This window comes from Ambystoma mexicanum, chromosome 10, assembly GCF_040938575.1.
Source record: "Ambystoma mexicanum isolate Mex_15411 chromosome 10, UKY_AmexF1_1, whole genome shotgun sequence".
In the NCBI taxonomy this organism is placed as follows: Eukaryota; Metazoa; Chordata; class Amphibia; order Caudata; family Ambystomatidae; genus Ambystoma; species Ambystoma mexicanum.
Genome location: NC_090932.1, coordinates 1,547,970,365 through 1,547,982,365, shown reverse-complemented (window position 1 = coordinate 1,547,982,365; position 12,001 = coordinate 1,547,970,365). Strand labels below are relative to the sequence as shown.

General features: G+C 51.8%; 1 pseudogene; it reads right to left on the bottom strand.

The window, feature by feature from the left end:
* Positions 1-3,316: 3,316 nt before the first annotated feature.
* Positions 3,317-4,007, bottom strand: LOC138493358 (hepatocyte nuclear factor 1-alpha pseudogene; annotated as a pseudogene).
* Between the last annotated feature and the right edge of the window lie 7,994 nt (positions 4,008-12,001).

The following is a 12,001-nucleotide window of genomic DNA, read 5'->3' as shown; positions in this document are numbered from 1 at the left end:
GAGCTCCACAGACCTTATTACAGTGTCAGTCCTCCACAGCCAATACCATATAAATGTAGACCTTGAGAGTACACCTGGAGATAGAGCTCTAGAGTGTTTATGGTACAATAATCGATCTTCGCACCTGAAACTTTATATTGATAGACTTGCAAAGTCACCATAGAGATAGAACTCCACAGACCTTATTACAGTGTTAGACCTCCACAGCCAACACCATATAAATGTACACCTTCAGAGTGCACCTAGAGATAGAGCTCTACAGTGTTTATGGTACAATGATCGATCTTCACAGCCGAAACTTTAAATTGATAGACTTGAGAAGTCTCCATAGAGATAGACCTCCACAGACCTTCTTACAATGTTAGACCTCCACAGCCAACACCATATAAGTGTAGACCTTCAGAGTACACCTAGAGATAGAGCTCTACATTGTTTATGGTACAATGATAGATCTTCACAGCCAAAACTTTATATTGATAGACTTGCGAAGTCTCCATAGAGATAGAGCGCCACAGACCTTATTACAGTGTTAGACCTCCAAAGCCAACCCCATATAAGTGTAGACTTTCAGAGTACACCTAGAGATAGAGCTCTAGAGTGTTTATGGTACAATGATCGATCTTCACAGCCGAAACTTTAAATTGATAGACTTGCAAAGTCTCCATAGAGATAGAGCTCCACAGACCTTATTACAATGTTAGACCTCCACAGCCAACACCATATAAGTGTAGACCTTCAGAGTACACCTAGAGATAGAGCTCTATAGTGTTTATGGTACAATGAAAGACCTTCACAGCCGTCCCTGTATAATGGAAGACTTTCACAGCCAACACTGCATAATGAAAGACCTTTACAGCCAACATTGTATAATAAAAGACCTTCACAGCCGTCCCTGTATAATGGAAAACCTCACTGCCAACACTTTATAATGAAAGACCTTCACAGCCATACTGTATAAGGAAATACCTTCATAGCCATCACTGTATAATGAAAAACCTTCACAGCCATGACTGTATAATGAAATACCCTCACAGCTATCACAGTATAATGAAGGCCGTCTGCAACCATCACAGTAAAATGAAGGCCCTCTGCAGCCAACACTGTATAATGAAAGACCTCTGCAGAAACGCTGTATAAAGAAAGAACTTCACAGCCAACACTGTCAAAAGAAAGACGTCCAGAGCCAACGCTTGAGAGTGACATGCCTATAGGGTTTCTGTAGAGATATAGACCACAGTTCCTAGGGCACAAGACTAGCCCCCCACAGCCGACACTGTATATTAATGATGGCCCCCTGTAGTGTCATAGTGATAAAGCTTCACAGTCCTTATGGTACACAACAGTGTTGGCTGTGAAGGCCCTGCCTACACAGCCGGCAGTACATATGGATAGAATTGCACAGACTCTAGTCTGTAGAGATAGATTTGCAGTGTGCCTGTGGTACAAGCAAAGATCTTCACAGCCAACACTGCATAATGAAAGACCACTGCAGCCAAAACGGTGCCATGCAAGACCACCACACCCAACACTGTGCAATGCAAGACCACCACATCCAACACTCTAGCTTGACAGACCTGCAGGGCCTCTGCTGAGAGATGTTTCCACATGTTTTATGGCACAAGGCTAGACCTCCACAGCTAACACTGTATGGTGCACCCTGCTTCCTCCATCCCACACCATGGCTGGACCCCACCCGGCCAGCAGCCCCTCCAGCCGGTGTCTTGCAATGACAGGCCGCTTAGTGCCCTTCCTTCCCCCCCTGTCTCGTCTCTATGGCCCTTCACTCAGAGACACACCTAATTAATCATCAGAAGTTAATGATCACAGGGCTCTCTGGGCTTTTCGGTTTATAAATTTACAAGACAATACAGGAGAAATTATAAAGCGCTGGATAATTAGTAACCAGCTGGGTTCTGGCTGGGGCCGCCGACCGACCCGCGGGCTCGGGCAGTCTCTGGAGAGACGCAGGGCAGGGAGAAGGAGAGCGCAGGACAGGTGGAGGGCTCCGCAGGACCAAGAGGGGTGAGAGTGGGCAGCGGACGACGAGAAGGCTCGCAAGGGGACGGGGAGAGACGCACGTCTGTGAAAGAGAGCCAGGGCCCAGAAGGAGGCCTTCAGCGCCCGCAGGGCGGCGCCGGCCTGACCCTTTTTCTACAGAATTCCTTTTTTTTAATGCCAGCGATGAAGGGGGTGGGGGGGCGTCTACCTTCTCCCCGCTTGGCTCGTGGTCTGCGAGCCTAAAACAGTGGCACCGGCACCCAGGTTGCTGTAACTCTGAAGTAATTATATTTTTGAATGGGATTTTGCCAAGTTCCCTTTTTGGGGGTTTTACGTGGCATTGTGTTGCCCCCTCGGTGCCCCCTGACATTGTAATATGCAGCTCCCTGGGAACCGACTCTGCTCACCGGGGCTATCTCCCTACCCCTGGGGCTTGATGGACAAGCCAGCTCAAAGTTGTAGTTTGATACATTGTGAAAGCTTTTTTTAACTTTTGATTTTGGACAATCATATTTTGCATGGCTGCCTTTTTCGTGTTATCTTTTAGCCGAGCTCCATGACTAAGAACGCTGGGGTCACGGGAAGAGGTTTCCGCGTTGATTATATCTCGAGGGGACTTGCAACAGGACCATACACTTGGCGGGCGTTCTGACCACCAGATGCCCTCCCAATGAGGTTGGATGGGGTTGTTTTGAGGCTGGATGAGGTTGTTTTGTTGGACCCTTCCATTGAAGTTGGATGGGGTTGTTGTGTTGGACCCTTCCATTGAGGTTGGAGGGGGTTGTTTTAAGGTTGGATGGGCTTGTTTTGTTGGACCCTCCCATTGAGGTTGGAGGGGGTTGTTTTGAGGTTGCATGGGATTGTTTTTTGGACCCTCCCATTGACATTGGATGGGGTTGTTTTGTTGGACCCTTCCTTTGAGGTTGGAGGGGGTTGTTTTGAGTTTGGATGGGGTTGTTTTGTTGGACCCTCCCATTGAGGTTGGATGCGTTTGTTTTGTTGGACCCTCCCATTGAGGTTGGATGGAGTTGCTTTGTCAGAGATGACACAGAATGGAGCCGGCTTCTGGAATCCCCTAGGGCAGGGGTATAAGGCCGAAGGATCTCAGTGCCTAGGGACTGACAATACCAACTCTGGTGGTGTTTATTGGCTATCATCGTAGGAGTGAAATATTTTGGGGGTCATTCTTTGACAGTTGATGGCGCTAGGCAGTGCTGGTGGCACTGGGGGCATGGGCTGAAGAGCAGAGGTTAAGAGGGTCCCACCAAAAGGCTAGAGGGGGAAAGCAGAAGAGGGGTCGGAGTGGGGAAGGGGGTCCTTACTGTAAGAGTCTTTCCACCACGGCCTTCTGATGAGCTGCTTCCTCTGGACTCAGGTTCTCCAGCTCCTTCATGATTGGCGGGGCAAAGTCCTCCCCGTCCTCCGAGCTCTCGTCCCCAGACATCGGGGGCTCCCCCAGGCCGTTGGACAGTTCAGAGAACTGGGCACAGGGCACGCCACGGTGGCTCTGGAGCGCGCCTTGCACGTTGCCCGGGAAGGGGTAGGGCTCCAGCTCGTTCAGGTACTTCCTCAGGGTCTCTCTGGTCAGCCCTGAATCCAGAAGGGCCCCCAAGAGCTCCTGCTGGAGACCACTCAGCCTGGAGGCCATGTCCAGAGACCCGGCGCACTGGCAGCAGGGCCGTGACTACCGCTTCTGCTATCTCAGTCCTTGTAGCATGCCCGGCTGCCAGGCAGGAGAGAGGTCCAACGACGGCAAGTTGAGAAGGACACTGGTGCCATCGGCCTGTCCTCCACCCCGAATTTTTGAACCAGGCCCGAGGAAGCACTTTCGATCCCCCAGGTGTGCCTGAGATGGCAGTGATAAGGGGACCCCCAGCTGTCTGTTTACTTTGGAGCGCTGAAAATTCTCAGCGGTTCATGTTTATTTGTCCCTTTAGCAAGTTTCTGAACTTTGGACCAGAGCATTAGAGCTCGGCGCAAAGTGCAGAGGGAGGCAGGGAGAGTGAAGGAGGGAGGGGGAGACAGAGTGACAGAGCGGGAGGGAGGGAGGGAGGGAAGCACAGGGGGAAGGAGGGAGAGAGACGAGCGAGGAGAGGAAGAAGAGTGAACGCAAGGAGAGGGAAAGAGGGCGACAGAACTGGTGGGGAGGGAAGGAGAGGGAGACAGAGTGACAGAGCAGGAAGCAGGGAGGGAGGGAAGCACAGGGGGAAGGAGGGAGAGACGAGCGAGGAGAGGAAGAAGAGTGAACGCAAGGAGAGGGAAAGAGGGCGACAGAACCGGTGGGGAGGGAAGGAGAGGGCGACAGAGTGACAGAGCATGAGGGAGGGGGAGAGAAGGAGGGGGGAGACAGAGTGACAGAGCAGGAGGGAGGGAGGGACAGGGGAAGGAGGGAAAGAGAAGAGCGAGGAGAGGAAGAAGAGTGAACGCAAGGAGAGGGAAAGAGGGCGACAGAACCAGTAGGGAGGGAAGGAGAGGGAAACAGGGGGACAGGAGGGAGGGAGGTACAGGGGGAAGGAGAGAGAGAGAACAGTGAAGCAGGGAGAGGGAATGAGAGCGACAGAGCTGGTGGAGAGGGAAGGAGAGGGAGACAGAGTGACAGAGCAGGAGGCAGGGAGGGACAGGGCGGAGGAGGGAGAGAGAAGAGCGAGGAGAGGAAGAAGAGTGAAAGGAAGGAGAGGAAAAGAGGGTGACAGAACCGGTGGGGAGGGAAGGAGAGGGAGACAGAGTGACAGAGAAGGAGGGGGGAGACAGAGTGACAGAGCGAGAGGGATGGAGGGAGGGAAGCACAGGGGGAAGGAGGGAGAGAAGAGCGAAGCAGGGAGAGAGAATAGCGAGGAGAGGAAGAAGAGTGAAAGGAAGGAGAGGAAAAGAGGGCCACAGAACCGGTGGGGAGGGAAGGAGAGGGAGACAGAGTGACAGAGCGGGAGGGAGGGAGAGAGAAGGAGGGGGGAGACAGAGTGACAGAGCAGGAGGGAGGGAGAGAGAAGGAGGGGGGAGACAGAGTGACAGAGCGGGAGGGAGGGAGAGAGAAGGAGGGGGAGACAGAGTGACAGAGCAGGAGGGAGGGAGAGAGAAGGAGGGGGAGACAGAGTGACAGAGCAGGAGGGAGGGAGGGACAGGGGAAGGAGGGAGAGAGAAGAGCGAGGAGAGGAAGAAGAGTGAAAGGAAGGAGAGGAAAAGAAGGCGACAGAACCGGTGGGGAGGGAAGGAGAGGGAGACAGAGTGACAGAGCGGGAGGGAGGGAGAGAGAAGGAGGGGGGAGACAGAGTGACAGAGCGTGTGGGACGGAGGGAGGGAAGCACAGGGGGAAGGAGAGAGAGAGAAGAGCGAGGAGAGGAAGAAGAGTGAACGCAAGGAGAGGGAATGGGAGCGACAGAACCGGTGGGGAGGGAAGGAGGGGGAGACAGAGTGACAGGGCAGGAGGGAGGGAGGGACAGGGGGAAGGAGAGAGAGAGAACAGTGAAGCAGGGAGAGGGAATGAGAGCTACAGAGCCGATAAGTAGGGAAGGAGTGGGAGATAGAGTGACAGAGCAGGAGGGAGTGAGAGAGAATGAGGCAGGGGAGACAGAGTGACAGAGCAGGAGGGAGGGAGGGACAGGGGAAGGAGGGAAAGAGAAGAGCGAGGAGAGGAAGAAGAGTGAAAACAAGGAGGGCGACAGAACCGGTGGGGAGGGAAAGAGAAGGAGACATAGTGACAGAGCAGGAGGGAAGGAGGGACAGGGAGAAGGAGAGAGTGAGAAGATCGAGGAGAGGGAAAAGAGTTAAAGCAAGGAGAGAGAATGAGGGCGACAGAACCGGTGGGGGGGATGAGAGGTCGACAGAGTGACAGAGCAGGAGGGAGGGGGAGACAGTGACAGAGCAGGAGGGAGGGACAGAGGGAAGTAGGGCGAGAGAAGAGCGAGGAGAAGAAAAGTGAAAGCAAGGAGAGGGAACGAGAGCGACAGAACCAGTGGGGAGGGAAGGAGAGAGAGACAGAGTGACAGGGCAGGAGGGAGGGAGAGAGGGACAGGGAGAAGGAGGGAGAGAGTAGAGCGAGAAGAGGAAGAAGGAGAGGGAGAGGGAACGAGAGCGACAGAACCGGTGGGGAGGGAATAAGCGGGAGACAGAGTGACAGAGCAGGAGGGAGGGAGAGAGGGGGCTAGAGAGAGAAGGGTGAAGAGGTGGGAGCAGTGAATGGAAGCAGAGGCGGATTTAACGGTCGTCAGACAAACAAATGACGACCAGGCCCCACCCCTTCCACACAGCACGGGGCCCTTTCAGCTGTGAATTCACTCCAGTTCAGCTCCCTGGACGTGTTCAATCATTCTGGTCAAACTTCTGTTTAGACATATTTACAGTGCGGTGATGCGCGTGCGTGCGTGCGAGAGAGAAGAGAGAGAGAGAGAGCCCTTGCTTTAGAGGTGGCTCGGTTTATCCTGTATAATACCCATTTTTTAGCTACGGTCCTACTGTAATGGGAACAGATGGAGCTCAGATTGCCCAAGGGCATCCCCTCCCTGAAAGACTTGGGGGCCTTTAATGCATGCCCTCGACAAGTGTATTATTTATAAACCCCGTTAACTGCTCTAGTTAAGCAAGTCATATGGGCATGTTTACAATTAAACATGCTTTTTTCCTTCGAATATAATTATCTGCACTTATGAAAATTAAATATTGCCCTAGACACCGTTTTTCCTACTAAAAAAGCATGTTTTAAAAAATAATTTGTATCTCGGTCTGAAGCGCTTTAAAGGTGTAATATATTAGCGCTCACTTGCTCGTGTAATATTTTAACGCCATGTATATTACACAGTCCCCAAATACAAGGCGGCCTTTGGCCACAGACAGAATCGTCGTGCCCCTTTCAAATTACAGTTTGGAATACTTGTTTAAAATACTTCTAAATTAGCCACTTCAAATTACATTTTGTAGTAGTTATTCACAATGCTTTTAAAATAGCGATTTATTTTCTAAGTGCCGGATTTACAAAACATGTTTTCATTGGGACTTTCCAGTGTTAAAAAACGTGTGTAAATCAGGCCCTACGCGTTTCTCTTACAGGGAGCGTTTTTCACGGCCATACTGTATCCCCCATAGAACTGATGCATAATACTCTGACATTAGAACAATTTCTACCCGCTCACACCCGGAATACCGCCAGACCTAATCCCCCACAAAGACACATCCAGAAAAAGCTGCAACAGGGTAGCAGAAAGAGCATGTTACTGGACTTACACCGAGCATTGCCTGTTTCCAGTTAGTCAGACCCCTAGGTAACTGTAATAAAGACAACTTAATACAAAAATAGCTTTTGTCCCTAAAGTTTGCCATTCTTCACTTGTGACCACAATTAAATCCGCCCACCCAAAGCCCCGCCTCCATGCCCCGCCCACCTAGGGCCCTGTGTCAGGTGCTGCCCACGGGGCCCTTTGCCTTAAATCTGCCACTGAATGGAAGGATAGGGAATGAGAGAAGTAGAACCCGAGCGATGGAGGGAGGGTGAGACAGTGACAGAGAGCAGGAGAGGGGGAGCGAAGAGTGGGGAAGGGGAAGAGAGGGAGGTAGAGAGAGAAGGGTGAAGCAGGGAGAGGAGTGAATGGAAGGAGAGGGAATGAGAGCAGGAGGGAGAGAGGGAAGAGTGAGGAGGGGGAGAGGTGTAATGGAAGGAGAGATAATGAGGCGAAGAAGGAGGGCGAATGGAAGGAGAGGGAATACGAATATACAAATGGCAGCATTGGGGGAAGAGGAAGGGGAGATAGAGTGGCATAGATTGGGGGATGGAGGGAGAGACGGAGGGAGAGAGAAGCGTGAGGAGAAGAAGAGGGGAGACGGAAGGGATAGGTAACATAGCAACAGAACAGGAAAGAAGTTGCTGGGACGAGACTGAGTGACATAGTCGTGTGGAAGGGAGTGAGGAAAAACAACAAGGGTAGGCCTACCGTGAGACATAGATTAGGAGGGGGAAGGAAGGAAGGAAGGAAGGAAGGAAGGAAGGAAGGAAGGAAGGAAGGAAGGAAGGAAGGAAGGAAGGAAGGAAGGAAGGATGGAGAGAGGAAGGGAGGGAAGGAAGGAAGGAAGGAAGGGAGGGAGAGAGGAAGGAAGGGAGGAATGAAGGGAGGAAGGAAGGAGGAAGGATGGAGGGAGGGAGGGAGGGAGGGAAGGAAGGAAGGAAGGAGGGAGGGAGGGAGGGAGGGAGGGAGGGAAAGAAGGAAGGAAGGAAGGAAGGAAGGAAGGAAGGAAGGAAGGGAGTGGGGAAGGAAGGAAGGAAGGAAGGAAGGAAGGAAGGAAGGAAGGAAGGAAGAAGGAAAGAGGAAGGAAGGAAGGAAGGAAGGAAGGAAGGAAGGAAGGAAGGAAGGAAGGAAGGATGGGAGGTAGCGAAGTAAGGAAGGGAGGGAGAGAGGAAGGAAAGGGGGAAGGAAGGAAGGAAGGAAGGAAGAGAGGGAGGGAGGAAAGAAGGAGGGGAGGAAGGAAGGAAGGAAGGAAGGGAGGGAGGGAGGGAGGGAGGGAGGGAGGAAGGAAGGAAGGAAGGCAGGGAGGGAAGGAGAGAGGGAGGGAAGGAGGAAGGAAGGAAGGAAGGAAGGATGGGAGGTAGCGAAGGAAGGAAGGATGAGAGGTAGCGAAGGAAGGGAGGGAGGGGGGAGGGAGGGAGGAAAGAAGGAAGGAAGGAAGGGAGGAAGGGAGGAAGGGGGGAGGAAGGAAGGAAGGAAGGAAGGAAGGAGGGAGGGAAGGAAGGAAGGGAGGGAGGGAGGGAGAGAGGGAGAGAGGAAGGAAGTGGGGAAGGAAGGAAGGAAGGGAGGAAGGAAAGAAGGAAGGAAGTAGGGAAGGAAGGAAGGGAGGGAGGGAGGGAGGGAGAGAGGAAGGAAGTGGGGAAGGAAGGAAGGGAAGAAGGAAGGAAGGAAGGAAGGAAGGAAAGAGGAAGGAAGGAAGGAAGGAAGGAAGGAAGGAAGGAAGGAAGGAAGGACGGAAGGAAGGAAGGAAGGAAAGATGGATGGGAGGTAGCGAAGTAAGGAAGGGAGGGTGAGAGGAAGGAAGGGGGGAACAAAGGAAGGAAAGAAGGAAGGGAGGGAGGGAAGGAAGGGAGGGAGGGAGGGAGGGAGGAAGGAAGAAAGGGAAGGAGGGAGGGAGGTAGGGATGGAGGGAGGGAGGGAGGAAGGAAGGAAGGAAGGAAGGAAGGAAGGAAGGGAGGGAGGGAGGGAGGAAGGGAGAGAGGGACAGAGGGAGGGGAGGAGGAAAGGCGAAAGGAAGGAAGGAAGGAAGGAAGGAAGGAAGGAAGGAAGGAAGGAAGGAAGGAAGGAAGGAAGGAAGAAAGGAAGGATGGATGGATGGGAGGTAGCGAAGGAAGGAAGGAAGGAAGGATGGGAGGTAGCGAAGGAAGGAAGGGAGGGGGTTAGGAAGAAAGGGAAGGAGGGAGGAAGGAAGGAAGGGAGGGAGGGAGGGAGGGAGGGAGGGAGAGAGGAAGGCAGGAAGGAAGGAAGGAAGTAAGGAAGGTAGGGAGGCGAGTGAGGAGGGGACGGGGGAGGAGAAAATGAATACAGAATTAAACTATAAGGTGATAGGGAGTGACAACATGTGGGAGACAGTAGGAAGGAGGAATGAAGCGCCTGTAGGAGGGAAGCAGCCAGAGAAGAGAGGACGAGCGAATGAGAAAAATACAAACTTTTAAAATATTGCAATATTTTTTATATACTTGAAAGTATTAATGCTATGTCGCATGTTTTGCTTTAATAGAGTCAAATTCGAAAAAAAAGCTTTAAATGAATGAAAAACAAAGAGGGTGGAGAGGAAAGGGGAAGGGGGATGAGGGAGTGAGGTATACAGGGTGTAAGAACATGTGGGAGGAATAAAAAGAGAAGGGCCAGGGAGATTAGGAAGATGGGATACCGAGTGAAAGAACAGCAGTTAGGGAGCGGGAGAAGAGAGGGTGAGAACAAGAAAACGTGATATAAGGGAGGTGGCAGGAAAGAATGAGTGACAGCAGGCGGGGAGTGAAAGAAAGTGAAGAAAAGAAGAGGGGAAGGGAAGGAGGAATAAAGTGCAGCGGGGACTGAGGGTGCGTTCCAGGGCTCTAGTGGGGCTGTGGCTAGTCGGGCTGAGCCCCGGTTGGCTCCACAGACCTGCTACCAAGTTGGGTCTCCTTCTGTCCACCACCAGCAAGCCCCCCGGGCTGTTTTTCGTGCTTCATAAGGCTTGTGTTAGTGTGCTAGAGAACTGTATGGACCAGCATCCGGCGATGCTTTCAGCAGCCCAAACGTTACACCCGAAGTTGAGGCTGTCCAAAGAAGTATATGGCTGGTGGTGTTCAGACAGACATTTTACTGTTAAGGTGAGTGCAATGACAAAATGAGCGTCAAGTGCAGTGTGCTTTCGGTGATCAGAAGGATGTAATGCCTAAATAACGACCACGGACATATTTGCCAAATGAAGTCATTCTTATGTTCCCAAAATGCACTTTGATCTTATGCAAGTGAGCCAGGATTCCTACATTGGTGCTATTTGTCTCCCTCCCCTTTCTCATTGGTGATTTAGTCATAGACTGAGGATGATTTACGCCCATAGTGTATTGTTTACATGCTGAGTGGGGGCATTTTATTTACAGACAAGTGATTCGTTTACAAACCGAGACAGAGCGGTGTATTTTAAATATGCAGATTGGATGCAAAGAAGAGCACCCGGGACCATGCTGCGTGACTCAAAGTGCATGCACGCAGGGTCTCGTGATGCGTTGCTTGGGGCAGGTGTCCCCTTAACTGCCGGGCTATTATGTATGCCTATGCAAATAGGACGGTCATGCTCGTCCTCAGCACGTAAGGAGCACTGGGGTGTTGGTAAGGCAGGCAGAGGAAAAGTGGGGGGAGAGCAAAGGAGGGCTACCGCAGGACGCGAGGGGGCGCTGTTTAAAGAGGGATAGAAGAGAAGGAAATAGGATGAAGAGTGGAATAGTGAAGGGGGAAGGGATAGAAGCGAGGCGCCTAGGTAGTGGCCAGGAGTGATCAGGGATCTTGGGACAGGGAAACAGTGCTGGGGGATTACGAGTGGACTGGAAGGAAGGAGGAGCTAAGGATAGATGGCTAGAAGAGAGGTTAATAGAGAGGGCCGTTGAGAGTGAAAGAGCGTGAAAAGGAGCAGCGATAGAACAGATACAAACAGAGAGGCGGAATAGAGGGAAAAAGATAGGAGGTTTACGACATTACGAGTGGCAGGCAGTGAAGTGGGCAGTGCTGGCATTGGACCGGATCTTCCCGGATCTGGGATCCAAGAAAAAATGTCGCCCAATCTGGGTGAATAATTTATTTTAGAACGCTGGGTTTGCTGCAGTGGGCACGCCGTGGGGTTCCTAGGGTCAGGGGCAAGACACTTCCCCAAAAGACCACTTGAGGGTCTGAGCAGGTGCCCTGTGAAATCCCTTGTTAGTATGGCATACTATTACCCTCTAGGGGAAATACTGAAGTACTTCTTTTTAGGTTTAAAAGGAGTGCACATTTTATACTGTGTTGACAACATTATAAGAAACGGGGCTATTTTCCATGTGTTCATGATTAATCCTCTGAGGGGCTGAAAGGCAAATGTGTATGGGGGGGCAGTAAAATACTCCCTACCTCCACCCCTTCTCCCTCCCCCCAAACACCTAGTGCCTGGTGGGATCCCCTGTAAAAACAAAGTTTCCAGCACTGGAATGGGGAACAAGGGATTGAAAGAGGGCAATATGTAGAGAGACTAGGAGTGGCAGGGAGTGAAGGGGTGTGGGGGTCTAGCAATGAAAGAGAGGGAAAATGAAGAAAGTTTAAGAGTTGCCGGCAGTGTCGGATGGGGCGGAGAAGAGGGCAAGTCAGAAGAAGGAGATGACATGTCACTTACAGAGGGGGACAGACACATGCGAGGACAGTAAAAGGGAAATAGCAAAGGGGAGACAAGGAGCAAGGAAATGAAAAAAATGGAAATTGGAAAAATATACTCTCTGAACCCCCCTCATGTGATGATGGGGAGCGATGCGAGTTATGGGAGCAGGGCTAGCGGTGGAATTCAT